The sequence below is a fragment of the Trichomycterus rosablanca genome, chromosome 6 (assembly GCF_030014385.1).
Source record: "Trichomycterus rosablanca isolate fTriRos1 chromosome 6, fTriRos1.hap1, whole genome shotgun sequence".
NCBI lineage: Eukaryota > Metazoa > Chordata > Actinopteri > Siluriformes > Trichomycteridae > Trichomycterus > Trichomycterus rosablanca.
This window is the reverse complement of record NC_085993.1, coordinates 705,928-726,170: the sequence shown is the minus strand read 5'-3', so window position 1 is coordinate 726,170 and position 20,243 is coordinate 705,928.

Genomic DNA, 20,243 nt, shown 5'->3' with positions numbered 1-20,243 from the left:
CTGGCTTTATTTACCCTCGTATAAAATCTTATCTCACGTCTCGGACACTCAGAGGCGTTTTAAACCGGCTTTTTTACTGCCGTCCTGTCGCATGCTGACTGAATCACGGCGAACGTAAATATCTCTCTTTATTTATTTAATCCAGTCTCACAGCTGCTGGAGACGTGTTAGCCTCCAAACGGGAGGAAAACACCGCAGACAGAACACGCCTGCTTATTTTTACTTCTTTTCTTTTCCCGCACTGAGAGCGCACCGACATGTGCAAGTGCACCTCCCTATAGCTCAGCTGTTTTAGCCATTTCTGCAAGGACGTTAGCCAATCATGTCTAGGCCAGAGATGTTCACAAGTCACAAAATACGAGTCTGAGTCGAGTCACGAGTCAATATAATCTACACAAAACATATATTGGAAATGTAGAAATAAAGAAATAATCTGTAAGTTCAGATAAAAACAACAACAGATTAGCGAGTGTATTTAGCCGTTTTACTTCGTGTCTTTACTTTCCTCCTCATTGTGTAAATGAATGTAATTTCTGTAACAAGAAGGTTCCAGTTAAAAGCTTCAACTGATACGTTTTGTTTTCATTACAGAACAAAAGCGCTCGATAAATCACGGCACAGCGGCCAAAATCCCAAACACAGCAAAAACCATCATAACCGCTGCTTACCTTAGCTTCTGTTCTTCCAGATGCTATTACATTTATAAGCGTGCGTCCCATTAGGAACAGAATCCGTTATTTTGTAAATGTGCTTATAATTAAAAACCTCCAAACTTTTCCCGGTGGTGAAGTAAAACAGGAAGTGGTTAGAAAGCCGATCGAACGTTTCATTACCACGTCATCTGTGTGACGCAAACCGAATAAATGCAAATAACAGCATTTCTTACTAACAATTACAATCAGAAGCTCTGATTGGTTCAGAAATGATTGATTCTCTGATTGATTCTTAATGCATTTTCCTTCCAATTTAGTCGTATCCGATTCCCTGACTGCATTTTGTTTCCCCTGTACTGACAGGTGTACAGCATTGACCGCTTCTTTTCACCTGCACCGGGTGTGTTAATACAGAGATCTGTATCATGTACGGAGAGTCACGCACCGATCTCCATTATCCCCCGTCTCTGTGCAGCACCAACGATCAGCCAGCAGAGGGCGTAACTGCAGCAGCTATGAGGAATCACTACGCCCTTCTCTCCAGCTGGTAACTTCTTCACACCTACGTAAATAGGGCTAGTTCAGCTGCACACCTGACTGAGCCACTATCAGAACTAGTACAGAACTGTTCCGTGGAGCCGACTCTGAGCAACTTGGATCTGTGAGTATGAATTAATTTCATCCAGATGTGTTAGAAGAAGCTGGAATGCAGGCATACTGTTGCAGACCTCCACTCCCGACCGAGGAGGGTTGTGACTACCGACCGCTTCTTTTCCCTGTTATTCCCCGTCTCCGTGCAGCGCCTCAGTCAGCCAGCAGAGGTCGTAACTGCGGCCCTGTTTTCCCTGGTAGAGCCAAATGTCAGTGTTAGCAGTGCTGAGATTCGATCTCATGACCTTGAGACGTCATTTACAATCACTGAATGATTTCTTTTGGGTAACAGGTTCAGTTTAACATTCTGTAACTAAATTTTACAAAAATTTTGGGGTACAGACGGGTAAAATGGATCAGAATTCCTTTAAACAGTTTTATACACACGTAAAAAGTTTTAAATATTAAAAACACACATTTATTTGTGTACAGATAAAGAAATATGCAAAATAATCTCGAACCGAATACATAATTCATCAGCGTTTCTGAAACGCGACCTTTGTGGAGCTGATGGATTTTTTTTGGGATGGGGGGGGGTGCGGTGGTGGTGGTTAGACAATGGTTTGAAGCTTAAACACGTCCGATATCACCCGCGATAGCGCGCGAGTCTGAAATTGATTTATAGCTTATGATCAGCGGCGTATGTTTGTAATTATATCTTAATTAAATTTCACGCTGTGTGGCCAAAGATAACTTTATTAGTCGCGCTACGGCGCCGGTGCAGGGCGCTCCTTGACGCAGCAGTTTCTCCGGACCGTTTTTATTTATTTATTTATTTATTTATTTCCCTGAATCGGCGAGCGGGGTAAGTCATCCGCGAGCCCCCGGGAGAGACGGAGGAGCGTAAATTAAAGAGGTTCCTTAAAGAGGACGGGGGGCTGCTGGGTATTATCGGCGCCCGACGAGAGACGAGAGCTCGGTTTCGCCCCGCGCTTCTTTGTTCGGTACAAAGCAGGTCACCTCTGTGTTAGGGCGAGAATAATAAACGCAGGTTTTTTTTACACACCGCTCCAGCGCTGATAAACCGCTCATTATTTCCGACTTGTTTCGGGTGTCGGAACAGCGGCGGCTCTTTCAGGAGAAAGCGATCGGCGTGTACGCTTTGTGAATGCGGAAGAACGCGGCGAGGGCAGGAGCGTGAATAAACAACACGTGCGACGCTCACTTGAGAAATGTTTTAATTATGCACAAAAGAAAGCGCTTAATAAAAGAGGGAATCAAAGGCAAACGCTTGTAGCCGTGGCGGGAATTCGGCCAAAAGGAAATGAGTTGATTGTGGCGTAGTCACGTCGGTTTTACCTCCCTCTCATCTCGTTCACGCGCTCCCTGTTCCTCCTTCTTTTTCTTTATTTTATTCTTTTTTTGGGGAAGAAACGGCTGCAACTTCAAGCAATTTTTAATCAGGCGGAAAACACACGTGGCTTTGCTGTTCAGGCAGCTCGGCCGGCCGCTGATAAACGCCTATCGCTAATTTGCATACGGTAAAAGCTACCCTTTAATCAGAACCTCTAATCCCTGGCGCTATTAATGATTTTTTTCGCCTCGTATAGTATCATGTTTGCTAATTCCGAAGCGATCGGCTCGGCGTACGCGTCTCCCGCTTTGTGCCGGCATAATGCCGGAGTTGAGAACTTCTGTTATCCTACTTTGGCACATAATTAGGACCACAAAGGGGGACAAATCACTCTGAATGGGTTCTGACAAAGAGCGCTCCGTTTCTTCTTCCCCTTCCTGTTCGTGTCACTTTGTGGGAAGAATAAGACGGCGGATAAATCGGACACTTGGCGCATCAGAGGCCTGGCGTGTCTGCGGTTTGTTTCCGAGAGCCCCGAGAAAGACTGGAGAAGAAGAAAAAAATCAAAATTTACCATGTAATTAAAACGTCTATCAAGGATTCCTGGTTTAGAGGAACGCGAGCTCTTTTCCAAACGGCGCTCCGGGCTGTAAAACACTCGTTTTAATTTGACTGCTAAGCACCTCGCAAAGTACCTCAATTCCAGCCTCCTTTCTTTTTATGTATTATACACACACACACACACACACACACACACACACACACACACACCGCTGCGTTCCTGTTACTGGGAAAGAGCTGGAACGGATGGAACTTTATTTGCATCCACAGTGAGGAGGAATTGCAGATTATTTATTCATTATTTATTTATTTTATTTGCACAATTAAGTCAGATTTATTTATATAGCGCTTTTTACAATCAAACATTGTCTCAAAGCAACTTTACAGAATCCTGGACCGACAGACCAAAAACCTCTTGTTGAGCAAGCCGAGGGTGACAGTGGCAGGAAAAACTCATTTAAAATTGCACGAAGGAACCTCGAGAGGAACCAGACTTAGACTCAGCAGGGACCCCCGTCCTCCTTCTCGGGTGGCCTGGAGGATAATTTAAATAAATAGGATTTACACAAATCATATAAACACAGAATTAAATTGAACTGAAGGTTATAACTAGCAAAAATTAATGTGAGTTCTTCATTATTAAGTTCTAGACATTTTCGGTGTAAACACGCCAGGTATCCATCACATCTAGTAGGAGCAGCATTGTTGGCACTGCAGTCTCGACTTGCAGTCTTTAACCTCGAGAGGGTGAACAGGTTCACGTCAGAATCACCTCGAGGTAAAACAACAGAAGATGGAGTTACAATGTGAAATCGTTAAGAGTAAAATATCAGTTTTACAGAGAGCAGCTTTTTTAGTTTGGAAAGACTATTTAAAAACCTGAGTAAATAAATACGTTTTCAGTCTAGACTTGAATGTCGAGACGTGTCCGAGTCCCGGACAGAGGCAGGAAGTTTATTCCAAAGTTGTGGAGCTTTGTAAGAAAATGCTCTTCCACCAGCCGTGATTCTAGGAACTATAGATTAAGAATTAAGAAGAGAAGCTTGTGTTGAGCTAAAAATAATGTGCAGTATAAAGTACTTTCCCTTAAAGAAAGTCTGATTAGTCTTGTACCATTTGTCCTTGCTTGGGGGTCCATCTGGTTTAAGGGCGGATGATCTGGTTTCTGGTGCTTTACTTTCTCACAACGTTACCATCAGGGCGTATCACCACCAAGAGGCTAACTCATACCACATACAGTAGTTGTGTTTGCTGGGTGAATACATTTGTACATTTTTAATAGTGACCGAATATACGTGTCCTTGTTCATTAAAAAAAAATAAAAAAATGCTATTCTGTTTACATTTATAAGCACAAAGACAAAAGAAGAGAGCTCTCATTCACCAAAACACAAACACATGAAATAAGAGTCTCACTGCGCATGCTCCGATTCATTTGCGCAGGGTGCGTAATGTGCGTCCGTACTTCACGTACGTACAGTTTACACTATTATTTCCATAAAATCGCCCCTATTTCTGTATCTGCAAAGCAAAGTATTCAAAAATGTACAATCTTCCACTGCCTACCAATGTACCGACGTCCGTTAGGATTATAACAACAGAACAGCGTGACGGTACCACAGTAAACACAGCAGAGCAGGAGGGGAGGAGCGAGGTGTGCATGTAAGACATTACATATACACATTCATACACACACCAGAAAAAGCCTCTTTACCATACTGATAGAAAGTTTCTACCATAATGATAGACCATACAAAGAGATAATTAACTTTTTAAAACAATTAAAACAGCTGACTTTGAGATTTTTTAAGGCTTCAGGAGGTTCTGGGTTTGATCCTCCTGTTCATTCGTGTGTTTTCTCATTTGTTGCGTTTGTGTACTCTGGTAAACAAATGCAAGGTTAAATGTGTGAGATTGTGTCGCCCTGTGACGGACTGGTATCCTCGTGCCCAGTGTTTCCAGGTGGCACTGGACCCACCCAGCCCTGATCAGAATGAAGCAGTAAGTGAAAATAACTGACCGAGACACTGACCGTTTACATGTTTATATTTACATTTGCAGCATTTATCGGACGCTTTTATCCAAAGTGACTTACAGTACTGAGAGAGTATTCAATCTAAGCAATTGAGGGTTAGGGGCCTTGCTCAAGGGCCCAACAGTAGCAACCTGGCAGTGGTGGGGCTTGAACCAGCAACTTTCTGATTACTAGTCTTACTAGTCTTACTACCTTAACCACTAGCACATTTCAGGTCTCAGGTGGTGCAGCCCATTACTGCTAAGGTTTGGGGATACAGGGTTTGAAACTGAGTGGTGCTATCAGCCGGTCGAGCGTCTGCATGGACATGATTGACTGCTTTCTGAAAGAGGGGCGGAAAAATAAACAGCTGCAGCCAAGTGGTTGAGGTACTGGACTAGTAATCGAAAGGTTGCTGGTTCAAGCCCCAACACTGCCAGGTTGCCATTGTTGGGCCCTTAAGCAAGGCCCTTAACCCTCAATTGCTTAGACTGTATACTGTCACAGTACTGTAAGTCACTTTGGATAAAAGCGTCCGCTAAATGCTGAAAATGGAAGTGGAAATTGAAATGTCAGTGCACTCTCAGTGCAGGTCCCAAACCCGGACAGAAATAGGAGGGTTGCATCAGGTGTAAAAACTGTACCAGGTCAGGCAAGAAGAATAAAAAATCTGAGCACGTATTCATGGTACTGTTTGTCGTATTTAATACAGCAGTGTTTGTTATATAACTTCAAATTATTACTATTTCTAAAAGAGCAGAAAAAAACAAATAAAACAGAACTAGTTGTAGATGAGGCTGTCGAGTTTTCCTGAGTGTAAGCAGAAGAAAGAATAAATGGCTATTAAAAAACGGCGCGTCAGCTGGGTACACACGCCGGCTGATTTATACAATTCATTTGGGCCATTACTTTTCATTAAAGATCAAATGAAATGGGTACTTACTTCCTAAGAGGCCTTCGGGGGCCTGAATTGCCGAGAAGAAAGAAGATTAAACTTTACATTCAGGCCCAAATTTAATTCAGAAGTAATCAATCGCATAATGGGCCGGCAACTGTAGCCCGGGTGATTGAAATGAAATTACCATATTTTTAATCTTAATTTTCCACACTGTTTATCTGACACTGTCAATATAAAATACAAACAGATAATGAAATAGCATTATATTGACACTACAATCATCTCTCGAGCAGCCCTCTGTGATTAAACCGCTGGAATGTTTGATTACATTTTGTTGGCTGACATTACAAATGACACGGCTGCTTCGCCGAGACTTGCTGCTGGCTGGAAAATGAGTCTATCCATCACGGCCGGCTGGCAGCTCCTGCTCCGGCAGTCGATGGCTCCTGCCAACGGGCCCGGGCACCCTTCTGTCAAGCCGTTTAGCACGGAGGGGGAGAGGGGGGCAACAACAGGAGGATGATGGCGGTGGGGCGGTGATTCACGACTCTCTCGCTCTGCTAATGACACGAAGCAAAACAGAGGCCGGGAGAAAGAAGAAACACTGACGACCGGGTTCGTGATGACACGAAGGCCACGGGCGCTAACAGCCGCGGTAAATCTTTAGCGTCTCGCTACATCGCGGCTCGGGAAGTTCAGAACGCAAGGTCAGAGCCGCGGGTCCTGCGTGATTTTATTATAAACGATCCCGTCAGGAGGGAGGAAAGTTCTTCAGTCTCAATCAGCGCATCGTTTCATTATCCAAAACATTCAGTGTTAGACAGCGTGGCTTAATGGTTAAGGTACTGGATAGTAATCAGAAGGTTGCTGGTTCAAGCCTTCCTCCAGTAAGTGGCCACTGTTGGGCCCCTGAGCAAGGCCCTTAACTCTCGATTGCTTGAACTGTATTCAGTCATAAATCCCGCAAACGTAATTGTTTGTTTGTTTAAAGTAACTCACATCTGGAAATTCCAGCGTGGCTCACTGGTTAAGGTGCTGGGATAGTAATCGGAAGGTTGCCGGTTTAAGCCTTACCACCAGTAAGTAGCCACTGTTGGGCCCCTGAGCAAGGTCCTTAACCCTTGAACTGTATTTAGTCATAAATGCCGCAAACGTAAATGCTTGTTTTGTTTAAAGTAACTCACATCTGGAAATTCCAGAGTGACACATTGGTTAAGATACTGGATAGTAATCAGAAGGTTGCTGGTTCAAGCCTTACCACCAGTAAGTGGCCACTGTTGGGCCCCTGAGCAAGGCCCTTAACCTGTGATTGCTTGAACTGTATTTTCTTTTCCTACGCATAGTGCATGTGTGTGGGAATTTGTACCCGTTTAGTCAAAAAATGGCAGCGTTTGTATTTGTACGGCTGGGCGCTGATCGATCAGTCGATGTTCCGGTTCATCCCAGAGCTGTTGAGTGGGACTGAGCTTGGGAGATTCATGCTGGAACAGGACAGGACCTTCCCTAAACTGTTGCTGGCCAAATTTAAAGCATATTATTTCCTTTATTTATATGATTGATTTATTACACCTGTGTATAAGCTGAGGTCAGGACTCTGCACAAGGGGCACAGCCATGCTGGAACAGGAAATGACCTTCCCTAAACTGTTGCTGCAAACTTGGAAGCATATAATTTCCTTTATATGATTCATTTATTACAGCGGTTAGTGACTGTTGTGGCTGACACACATGAATTGAGGGGGCCTTGCTCAAGGGTCCAACAGTGGCAGCCTGGCAGTGGTGGGTCTTGTACCAGCAACACACGTCCAGTGACTCTGACCTGGTACTAAAGTGCCGGGCCGGTCCGAAGCAGCCAAACGTGGCACTGCATGGCATCATGGGCACCACAAGGTCATGAAGATAAGAGCTGCGCCTTTTCATGCACAGAGCTGCTACGTGGTGACCTTGCCCCCCTCTTCGGAAGGTCAGAACTGTGATGCACCAGCGTTTCCTCTCCGGGTCGGGGGGTACGGTAAATGAATTTCTCTTCTATTGTTCAGCGATGGGTTTATAATAGAGAGAAATAATTTAGTGCTTTTACCTTCATGGGCTTTTCAGCGCTGAGTCAAATGCTGATGCAGAACGAGCAAAATAACGTCGTCGCAGTTAAAGGACGTCAGCAATTTGTTCTAGCGTGCATGCAGTCACTATTTGGGAGGTTTAAATTGTTTCCTTATTGATTATGAATTAATTATATAATTAAAAAACAAGCATCCATCATCAGAGCGGGTGTGGCGTAATGCTAAGAGCCGTGCTGCTGCTAACAGTATCTGAGTTCCTGGGGTTTGAATCCCAGGCTGGGCTCACAAATACAGAAGGTGCATGGCATAGCCATTGGGGCAAGGGGGACCATTTCTGGACCTCTCTCAGTAGAACTGAGACTGGCTAATGGTCAGTGCATCTCAACTGGTTGTAGAACCGCTACTATAATGAAGCCGATTACCCTGTGACCAAGGTTGTCAGGGAGCCTGTGTACGTTAAGAGGACCGATCCACTACCAATACCTCTAACCCTGACAGTGTTCCTCAGTGGGATCTTCTGGTGAACGACTACCGGACCATACTGGTTCCAGCCGATGCATTATCCGGACTTGCTTTCCCTACGCACTACAGACGATTTGTCTTCAGCATGTTCACCTTTGTGGAACCTGAGTCCATGGCTTACCTGCAAGAGATGATCTTCATCCACTGCGGTACCGCCGTATGTGTTCCAAACGAAGAAAAAGGAGAGATGTGGAATCTGCTGTGGAATCAGACCATATCAGTGCATCAAATTATCCGCTGTCAGGATTGAAGTATTCAATCACTCGAGTATTCCACCTCAATAGGAATCACAGGGAATCATCCACACAGGATTTTCACACAGGATTGAACTGTGTGCTCTCAGATTTATAATAAGTAGAGAGAGAAGTCAGCGGTCACTCAAAGACTTGCAGGACCTGAAAGCAGCAGGAACAACAATTCCTTCCTCCTAGAAAAGCATTTGTGTCCTGGTACCATTGTTGAAACGACTCACGGCGCTATTAATCAGGTTTTAAATAAAAACGGCTTTGACTGTTTGACCTCTGGGTGGCGCTCTCACATAAAACAGATCGAATTCAAAACCCCGACTCATAACATTAACATGGATAAACGCGGCGACTCCACAGAAACGTAAACTAGATGACAGAGTGAAGGAAGATTTCAGGAGCGCTGAGAGTGAGTTCAGGGGGAAGTGGGTATGTTTAATATAAAGACGTATAATAATCTTCCTGTTAGGATTATAAACCGGTGATCAATCACTCAGATAAATAGGAAGTGGAATTGTTAGTAATCAGGAGCTCTGTAATAGTTTTATTTCTTTTATTACTGAAGAGTCTGTGGCCCCGTGGTTGTGGCCCCGTGGTTGTGGATTTTTACTCTGTCTGAAGATGATTGGCTAATGTTCGAGAGCCAGGTAGTTAAAACAGCCTAGCCATTGGAAGGTGCGCTTTCAGTGCAGGTTCCAAGCCCGGATAGAAATAGGAGGGTTGCGTCAGGAAGGGTGTCCGGAGTAAAAACTGCACAGAGTCCAGTACGAGTCCAGTACGAGCCAGAGATGGGGACTCACACACAGCGACTTCAGACTCTACTCGGACTCGTTTCAAATGACTCGTGGAAAACAAGAGTGAGCAACATTAGTTACGTGTGATAATTATATATATATATGATCCAACATCATTCTGATCGTGTCATTTTCTGCTCATTAATAATAATAATAATAATAATAATAATAATAATAATAATAATAACGCTCCGGTCGTCTTAACCCACAACACACACAATGTGTAAATGTTCCAGCAGCTTCCGGTGTAGTGATGAAGCGTCGCTCCCTACTCCCTACACAGTCTGAAGTTCACTTCATTTGAACATTCTCGTTACCTTTGGATCAGAATCTCACTTAAAATGGTGGAATACCCTACGTAGTGCACTTCACAGGAACGACCGGGGTGAATGGAACGCTCCTACAGAATCGGTGCTGATGGTTGAAAGACGCTTTCTGAACCAATCAGAGCTTCTGATTGTAATGCTGTTATTTGCATTTATTCGGTTTGCGTCACACAGATGACGTGGTAATGAAACGCTCGATCGGCTTTCTAACGACTTCCTGTTTTACTTCACGACCGGGAAAAGTTTGGAGGTTTTTAATTATAAGCACATTTACAAAATAACGGATTCTGTTCCTAATGGGACGCACGCTTATAAATGTAATAGCATCTGGAAGAACAGAAGCTAAGGTAAGCAGCGGATATGATTGTTTTTGCTGTGTTTGGGATTTTGGCCGCTGTGCCGTGATTTATCGAGCGCTTTTGTTCTGTAATGAAAACAAAACGTATCAGTTGAAGCTTTTAACTGGAACCTTCTTGTTACAGAAATTACATTCATTTACACAATGAGGAGGAAAGTAAAGACACGAAGTAAAACGGCTAAATACACTCGCTAATCTGTTGTTGTTTTTATCTGAACTTACAGATTATTTCTTTATTTCTACGCTACATTTACAATATATGTTTTGTGTAGATTATATTGACTCGACTCGGACTTGTATTTTGTGACTTGTGAACATCTCTGGTACGAGGACCCCTAAACATTTACATTGTACTAAAATAAACGTACGACGGCGTAACATTTCAGTGGCGACTCTAATCCGAGAACAGCCCATCACCCCCGACAGCCTGCGGGGGGTGTAATATTAGGAACTGTGTAAAAAAAAAGAGGCCACATAAACGAAAAATGAGTCGCAAAGTCGGAGCAGCAGGAACGCTTTTTCCTCCAGACCCCGGCTCACCGCGGGAGATCCTGATGCCTCGATAAGAGATGCGGCGGCTCGGTAAAAGAAAATAAAATCCAATTCCTGAAGAGCGCGAGTCTGGAAGAGACACAGAGCCACCGTCCCTCCCGCCCGGTGTGGGGAGAGATCCTAATCACACTCACACGGGGCCGGGGCCCGAGAATAGATCATAAACCCAACACACGACGAGAGACGGATACACAACCATCCCACAGAACTGAAAATAGAATAGAAATAGAATTTACATTAGAACTGTAGGTATTAGTGATGCTTATTTAACCCAGAGTTGTTAATACGTCCAATACAAACAATGTTTATTATTATTTGTATTTATTTGATTATTTTCTAATATATATATTATGCATTTTTCTCCGATCCTATCCACCAATCAGGCTCCTTACACAGCGTTTGAAGACCGCGCCCACATAGTCCGGTCATCCCTCCCTGCAGGCACTGCCAATTATGCCCGCTAGATGGCGCCCGGTCGACAGGTGGCAACGTCGAGTTTCAAACCGAGGAGTTTAGAATCTCGGCGCTGGTGTGCTAGCGGAATATCCCACTGCTCCACCTGGGATTTCAAGCCCCACCACTGCCAGGTTGCCACTGTCGGGCCCTTGAGTGAGGCCCTTAAACGTGGGCAGTTAAATGAAATTCCATTTCCGTGTATCCCTGCTTGTTTTTTTTGTTGTCTGGTGCCCCCGGAGCAGACAGGGTTAAGGGTCTTGCTCAAGGGTCCAAAAGTGGCTGCATAGCAGAGCCTGGTTCCCACCATCCCAAAAGTGTCCCTAAAGCTAACACAGATCATCAAGTTTTATCTAAACATACATTTATTGTATGAATACCTAACCACGAGTACGCTATATGGCCAAAAGTATTCGGACGCCTGAGCGTGAGCTTGCTGGACGCCCTTTTGACCCTCTAGAACAACAGCCGCTCATCTGAGAAGCTTCTCACAAGACTTTAAAGTGTGTCTGTGTGTGGGAATTTGTGCCCATTTAGTCAAAAGGTGACACTGATCGAGCAGTCAGTGTTCCACTTCATCCCAGGGCTGATGTCGGGGTCTGTGCAGCTTTTCTTCACGTCTTTATAGAGCTCCCTCATGCTGGAACATGCTCGGACAGGGCCTTCCCTAAACTGTTGCTGTAAAGCTGGAAGCATTATAAATGATTTCCTTTATATGATTAATTTATTACACCTGTTAGTGACTGGAGCAGTTGAAATAGTTTTAGTCTAGTGGTTTAGGTCCTGGACTAGTAAGCAGAAGGTTGCTGGTTCAAACCCCACTCTTGGGCCCTTAAACAGAAAAGCAATGCACACATTGTTTGAGCCATAAAGGTGTGCGTATAAATAAATATCTACGCTGCACATGATGTCCCTGGTATCCCCTTGGCCATATACAGTGGGGTCAAAAAGTATTTAGTCAGCCACTGATTGTGCAGGTTCTCCTACTTAGAAAGATGAGAGAGGTCTGTAATTTTCATCATAGCTACACTTCAACTATGAGAGACAAAATGAGAAAAAAAAATCCAGGAAATCACATTGTAGGAATTTCTAAAGAATTTATTTCTAAATGATGGTGGAAAATAAGTATTTGGTCACCCACAAACAAGCAAGATCTCTGGCTCTCACAGACCTGTAACTCAGGCCTGTCTGTAAAATTAGGGCAGAGGGGGATGATAGGTGTTTGTGTGTAGACAGGCTGTGGGTCATTACCATGATAATGGGTACTAAGTGGCTCACAACAGGGGAGCGGGGGATCGCTTGGACTGTAGACTGTCACAGTACTGTGAGTCACTTTGGATAAAAGCTTAAATGCTTAAATTGTAAATAAAACTCATGAATTCAGCGTTAGAAGGGGCGTCCCAATACTTTTGACTATACAGCGAGTGGTATAAAGTACACCACCTCACCTCGTACCCCTGTCCTCGCCCCCCAGACCCCCACACTCATTTTAATGGAGTTGTTTTTGTTGTGCAGGGCGCCGTCACTAGCGGTTTCCGGCAGGTTATCAGGGAGAGAAGCAGAAATTGCCCGGCCTCTGCCGCCGCCCTGATTGCACTATCAGCGCCCTCCGGGAAGCCTGCCATGAAGGGCGGCGGGCATCGGGGAGCGAGAGGTGGCATCTGGTGCTGCCCTCCTGATAAATCACAGCCTGGTTATGACACACTGGCACAGATCAGGGCAGAAACTCTTGGCATGAAACGTTTCGCAGCCTTATGCTGTGCGACCCCCTCGACCTCCCCTGTACCCTCCTGCCGCGCCCTCGTCAACGTTTGTTTTGTTTCATTCCGATTTTCTTAATTTTGTTTCTTCTCTCCTGCCAGTACCCGCTCTGTACCTCCCTGCCAGCCTGTGCTGTTGTTCTCACACCCAGCCAAACGACTCCAGCCCCCCGTTTTACTCTGCTGCAAATTTTCTACAACAAATTCATTAAATTAAATAAAACGACCTGGTTCATCTTTTATTATTATTATTATTATTATTATTATTATGAATTTAAATTGCAGATTAATATGTTAGACTAATAGATTAATATGTTAGACAATAATATGTGTTATTGTTACCTAACACATTAATCTATGTTGTAATTATATCATCATCATCAAAATAACAATATTATAATAATTATATAATATTTCTGATCGTATGTTTTCATTTATTCGGATCATTTTGGTAATATTTCATTAGTACCCTGAAACACTGTGGAATATTTTATATTTTTATTATATTTTTAAAATATTTGATAGGGTTTGATATGTTTTATAATAGTTTATTTTTCTATTATTTCAGTTTTATTTTTTCTGTACATTTTTTTATATTATTATTATTATTGTTATTAATAATAATAATAATAATAATAATATATTATTATTATTATTATGTTATTACTATTTATTGTTATTATTATTATTATTAATATTTATATTATTGTTGTTGTTGCTATAAATTTTTTTTATTATTATTATTTCTTTTAATTTTCACACATTTTTTACACAGTATTACAACCTTTCCCTTGACTCTTTCTTCTTTTAAACATTTATTAATATTATTATTATTATTATTATTACTATTATTATTATTATTATTATTACTGTTATCAATATTATTATTATTATTATTATTATATTTATTATCGTTGTTGTTGTTGTTATTATTATTATAATATTTATTATTATTATTGTTATTATTATTATTGTTATTATTGTTGTTGTTGTTATTGTTGTTGTTATTATTATTATTAATATTATTTCTTTTCATTTTCTACACATTTTTACAACCTGTTCGTTGGGTTTAAATCTGACTCTTTCTCTTTTTAAACATTTATTATTTCTTTATTTCTTTATTTCTTTATTTCTTTATTTCTTTATTTTTTACCATTTCTGTGACTCTTCACATTCTTCTTCTTTACTTTTTAGTTTTTTCTTTCTCTGCTTTGTGACTTAAAGTTCTGTTGATGTTTTCTGGTTGAACTGGGAGCTGAACTGGGAGTTTGAGGTGCTTATTTTAATTGTTTGGTTATAATTGATTGTGTCGTTATTAAAGATTTAATTATGAACCTACGTATATCTACATTAAATACAAGCTCACATCGTCTGGCATTTAAGCTCCTGCTGGATGAAACGCTGCTGCCGTTAAAATGAGCCGTAAATTGAGGAAGTGCCGGGGTGAGGAGCGGGGTGAGGAGCAGATGAGGAGTGGATGAGGAGCGGGTGAAGAGTTTATTAGTGCCAGTAAACGCTTGATTTGTTGCCTCTCAAACACCCACCTGACCGAGCTGGAACAGAACCAGCGCTTGGCACCGAGTACCAGACCCCGGGCCCCTGGCGTCCCCTCCCACCTGTTCCCTGTACACACCCAGGCTAACACACGTATCTGCATGCACAGCTCTTTATTTGAAGTGAATATAAAGATCAGACTGTTCTGGAGGTCACGCCGAGACGCTCGGGTTTAATGACCTCCCTCTCTGTTCCACCCCGGGTGATCGGTGGAGGCGCCGATGCCCTTTGACGCAGGCGGCACATTTCCATACGTCTTCATTTCCACGGCGGTGAGATCCTTCACTGACTGGAGCTGCAGGCTGAGTTCAGTTCAAGTCCCCATTATTTTCTTCCTTTATTTAATCCCAGGTGCTGTTTCCAAGGGTAACGGGAACTTATTAGGATTCTGTACCACGTTAACAATGTATTCACCTCAATGTATATATACAGTGTATCACAAAAGTGAGTACACCCCTCACATTTCTGCAGATATTTAAGTATATCTTTTTATGGGACAACACTGACAAAATGACACTTTGACACAATGAAAAGTAGTCTGTGTGCAGCTTATATAACAGTGTAAATTTATTCTTCCCTCAAAATAACTCAATATACAGCCATTAATGTCTAAACCACCGGCAACAAAAGTGAGTACACCCCTAAGAGACTACACCCCTAAATGTCCAAATTGAGCACTGCTTGTCATTTTCCCTCCAAAATGTCATGTGATTTGTTAGTGTTACTAGGTCTCAGGTGTGCATAGGGAGCAGGTGTGTTCAATTTAGTAGTACAGCTCTCACACTCTCTCATACTGGTCACTGAAAGTTCCAACATGGCACCTCATGGCAAAGAACTCTCTGAGGATCTTAAAAGACGAATTGTTGCGCTACATGAAGATGGCCAAGGCTACAAGAAGATTGCCAACACCCTGAAACTGAGCTGCAGCACAGTGGCCAAGATCATCCAGCGTTTTAAAAGAGCAGGGTCCACTCAGAACAGACCTCGCGTTGGTCGTCCAAAGAAGCTGAGTGCACGTGCTCAGCGTCACATCCAACTGCTGTCTTTGAAAGATAGGCGCAGGAGTGCTGTCAGCATTGCTGCAGAGATTGAAAAGGTGGGGGGTCAGCCTGTCAGTGCTCAGACCATACGCCGCACACTACATCAAATTGGTCTGCATGGCTGTCACCCCAGAAGGAAGCCTCTTCTGAAGTCTCTACACAAGAAAGCCCGCAAACAGTTTGCTGAAGACATGTCAACAAAGGACATGGATTACTGGAACCATGTCCTATGGTCTGATGAGACCAAGATTAATTTGTTTGGTTCAGATGGTCTCAAGCATGTGTGGCGGCAATCAGGTGAGGAGTACAAAGATAAGTGTGTCATGCCTACAGTCAAGCATGGTGGTGGGAATGCCATGGTCTGGGGCTGCATGAGTGCAGCAGGTGTTGAGGAGTTACATTTCATTGAGGGACACATGAACTCCAATATGTACTGTGAAATACTGAAGCAGAGCATGATCCCCTCCCTCCGGAAACTGGGTCGCAGGGCAGTGTTCCAGCATGATAATGACCCCAAACACACCTCTAAGACGACCACTGCTTTATTGAAGAGGCTGAGGGTAAAGGTGATGGACTGGCCAAGCATGTCTCCAGACCTAAACCCAATAGAACATCTTTGGGGCATCCTCAAGCGGAAGGTGGAGGAGCGCAAAGTCTTGAATATCCGCCAGCTCCGTGATGTCGTCATGGAGGAGTGGAAAAGCATTCCAGTGGCAACCTGTGAAGCTCTGGTAAACTCCATGCCCAGGAGAGTTAAGGCAGTTCTGGGAAATAATGGTGGCCACACAAAATATTGACACTTCAGGAACTTTCACTAAGGGGTGTACTCACTTTTGTTGCCGGTGGTTTAGACATTAATGGCTGTATATTGAGTTATTTTGAGGGAAGAATAAATTTACACTGTTATATAAGCTGCACACAGACTACTTTTCATTGTGTCAAAGTGTCATTTTGTCAGTGTTGTCCCATGAAAAGATATACTTAAATATCTGCAGAAATGTGAGGGGTGTACTCACTTTTGTGATACACTGTATATATATATATATATACATATGTTCATTTAGATAGGTAATAAATGTGATGCTGGGCTGCTGCAGCGGTAATGAACCCTTGCCCACTACTGCTGAGACCTAGAGATCCAGGGTTTGAATCTATAGTGCCCATACATTATAGTATCTATAAATTATAGTACCAATTCATTATAGTGCGCATATAGTGCCATATAGTACTCATTATAGTTTATGGGTACTCTATTACCTATACATTATAGTTCCCATTTACTATAGTAGCTATACGCTATATGCTATAGTACTTATACATTATAGTACCTATACATTATAATATCTATACACTTTAGTATTTATACTCTATAGTATTTATACACTATAGTAACTATACGCTATAATACCTATACATTATATTACCTATACATTATAGTGCCCATACACTATAGTACCTATACACTATATAGTACCTATACACTATAGTACCTATACACTATATAGTACCCCTACACTATAGTGCCTATAAACAACAGTGCCCATGTAGTGCCATATAGTGCCCACTAACGTTTATGGGTAGTATAGTAGCTATACACTATACAGTAGTACCTATACACTGTATATATGATTTAAGGTGATTTGTGGATTACACATGACCATCTGAAGAAATATCTTGCAGACCGTGACATGAGACCACTGTTCCATGTACTCTATATTTACTGGCATGTGTCAGTGCAGATGAACTTGGGAACCGGAGTTGTTTAAGAGTAGCTGCAGGTAAAAATCTGTCCTCTATCTACAGCGATTTAAAAATCTGACCAATTACAATATGTGCAACTGAGAGTTTAGGGGTCAGTCTGGGACTCGAACTGCTGAGCTACCGGTGCCCAGTTCCTAATCTGAGTGTCTGTGACTCGGGCTGATGGGAGCAGATCGTTGATGCCAGTCTCAGATTTCAGATTTTTATTTCAGAACTTTGCTGGTTTACATTAAATAAACAAACACTGATGGTAGAGACTGAACTGCTGCCCGCGGCTCGAGTGAGCATCGATGGTTTATCAATACAGAGTCAATGCCAAGATTCACCAGCCTGTCGGGCAGAGGAGTTTGCCTTGAGCGGAGAGACGTAAAGCGTACTGACGTCCAGATTAAAGCGAGTCTATAACGGCATGTAAAGGGATTCTGGGTTCTGTAAGAACGCCTGATGCAATTCAACAGCAATATATGCTCGCTAACCTAGACATTGACCCCCCCAAACCACCACCACCGCCGCCCACCACCGCCGCCCACCACTGCCACCGGCACCATAACAGAGGTAACGTACGTGTTTGATATTTGGAGCTTTGGCGAGGACGGCTTCTGACTAATATACATGATAATATACAAGTCGTGTCTCTGCTCGCCGTCCCTCCTAAATAGAATAACGTACACGTGTGATAATCGCAGCTGACAGCTCCTGACAGAGACGCACGGCATTCTGGGACGTGTTCGCCTGCGTTATCTCGGAGCGTTTCCGCGTCGGAACTGAACGCGACTGCACAACACGTATGCGTCCAAAAAAATACGTCTCGGTCGTCTTGTAAAACCAGAGAACAGTTTCAGGTCTAAAGTTCACAGGAAACTGGGAAATATCACTCCTGTTAGGAGAGACACGCCCTGGTCAGGGTCACAGTGGGTCCAGCTTCTTTATCATCACTAGCCATAATGCAAGATAACTCTTGTATGAAGGTGCTGCTGGGGATTCGAACTTTGGATCCCAGTGGTGGTGGGGTAGTGAATTTATGGCTGCACCACCCGAGCGCCCTTAACTGATTCTTGAAATGTTTGTGTACGTTTATGTAAGGGTCACACACTGATGAGCCAAAACATTAGGACCACCCCCCTCCACCTATATACACTCACACTATATACAAACCAGACACACACACACTGGATATACACACTATATACACACTACACACACACACATTATGTACACACTATATACACACACACTCACTTTATGTACACACTATATATACACACTACACACACACTCACTGTATGTACACACTGTATATACACACTATATACACACACTATATACAAACCACACACACTGTATATACACACTATATACACACACACTCACTTTATGTACACACTACATACACACTCCACACACACTCACTGTATGTACACACTGTATATACACACACACACACTGTATATACACACTATATACACACACTATATACAAACCACACACACACTCACTGTATGTACACACTGTATATACACACACACACACACTGTATATACATTTACATTTTCAGCATTTAGCAGACGCTTTTATCCAAAGCGACTTACACAATGAGCAACTGAGGGTTAAGGGCCTTGCTCAGGGACCCAACAGTGGTAACTTGGTGGTGGCGGGGCTTAAACCGGCAACCTTCTGTTTACTAGTCCAGTACCTTAACCACTGAGCTATCACTGCCCTCTATACACACTATATACACACACTATATACACACACACTCACTTTATGTACACACTACATACACACTCCACACACACTCACTGTATGTACACACTGTATATACACATACACACACTGTATATACACACTATATACACACACTATATACACACACACTCACTTTATGTACACACTACATACACACTCCACACACACACACTGTATATACACACTATATACACACACTATATACAAACCACACACACACTCACTGTATGAAGGTCCCGAATTCTCCCCGTGTCTGTGAGGATTTCCTCCGGGTGCTCTGGTTTCCTCCAACAGTCCAAAGACGTGCCGTCATGTTAATCAAAGCTACTAGAAATTGTCCCAAGTGTGTGTGTGTGTGTGTGTGTGTGTTTTCTGTGTTTCCTGCTTTTTAAAAGTGAAACAGACAGTGATTAAATGAAGGAAAGATTTATAGATCAGACCACCATGTCCACATGAATAATTGATATATTTATTAATAAATCAGACGTGTGTATGTGTTTGAAGTCTGAGTTTATGATGCTTATATTATTTTTATACATTAAATGATAAAGAATTCACACTAATACCCCTGACGTGTAAACCCCGGGCGGCTCCATCACTACACGTCCTGTAGAATTTATTCACCGCGGCGAGTGATTAACGGCGACGCGCCGGCGGCCGCGTTATTCACCGGCTCAGCTCTTAATTAGGATTTCAGTCGGGCTGTAATTGAGCGGCGCGGCGGTCGATCAGCTGCATCGATCCCGATATGAAATGCAAGCGCGGCGGAGCTGTCGATCACTGTCCATCAGCGCTGAACGTCGGCGTCGCGTGTTAGCACGAGCGTTCGCTAATCTGCAGGAATTTTGATGAGTTTGGACGTTTAATAAAATGGAAATGTTTTCTGTGATGGATGAGGAGGATCGATTTGGAAATTAAAAACTGTAGCTGGTGTTTGTGTTGGACCGGACGCTGCCGCTGCGCTTTTGGATTATTACCTCAGGAACGCTTTTATTTTTATTTA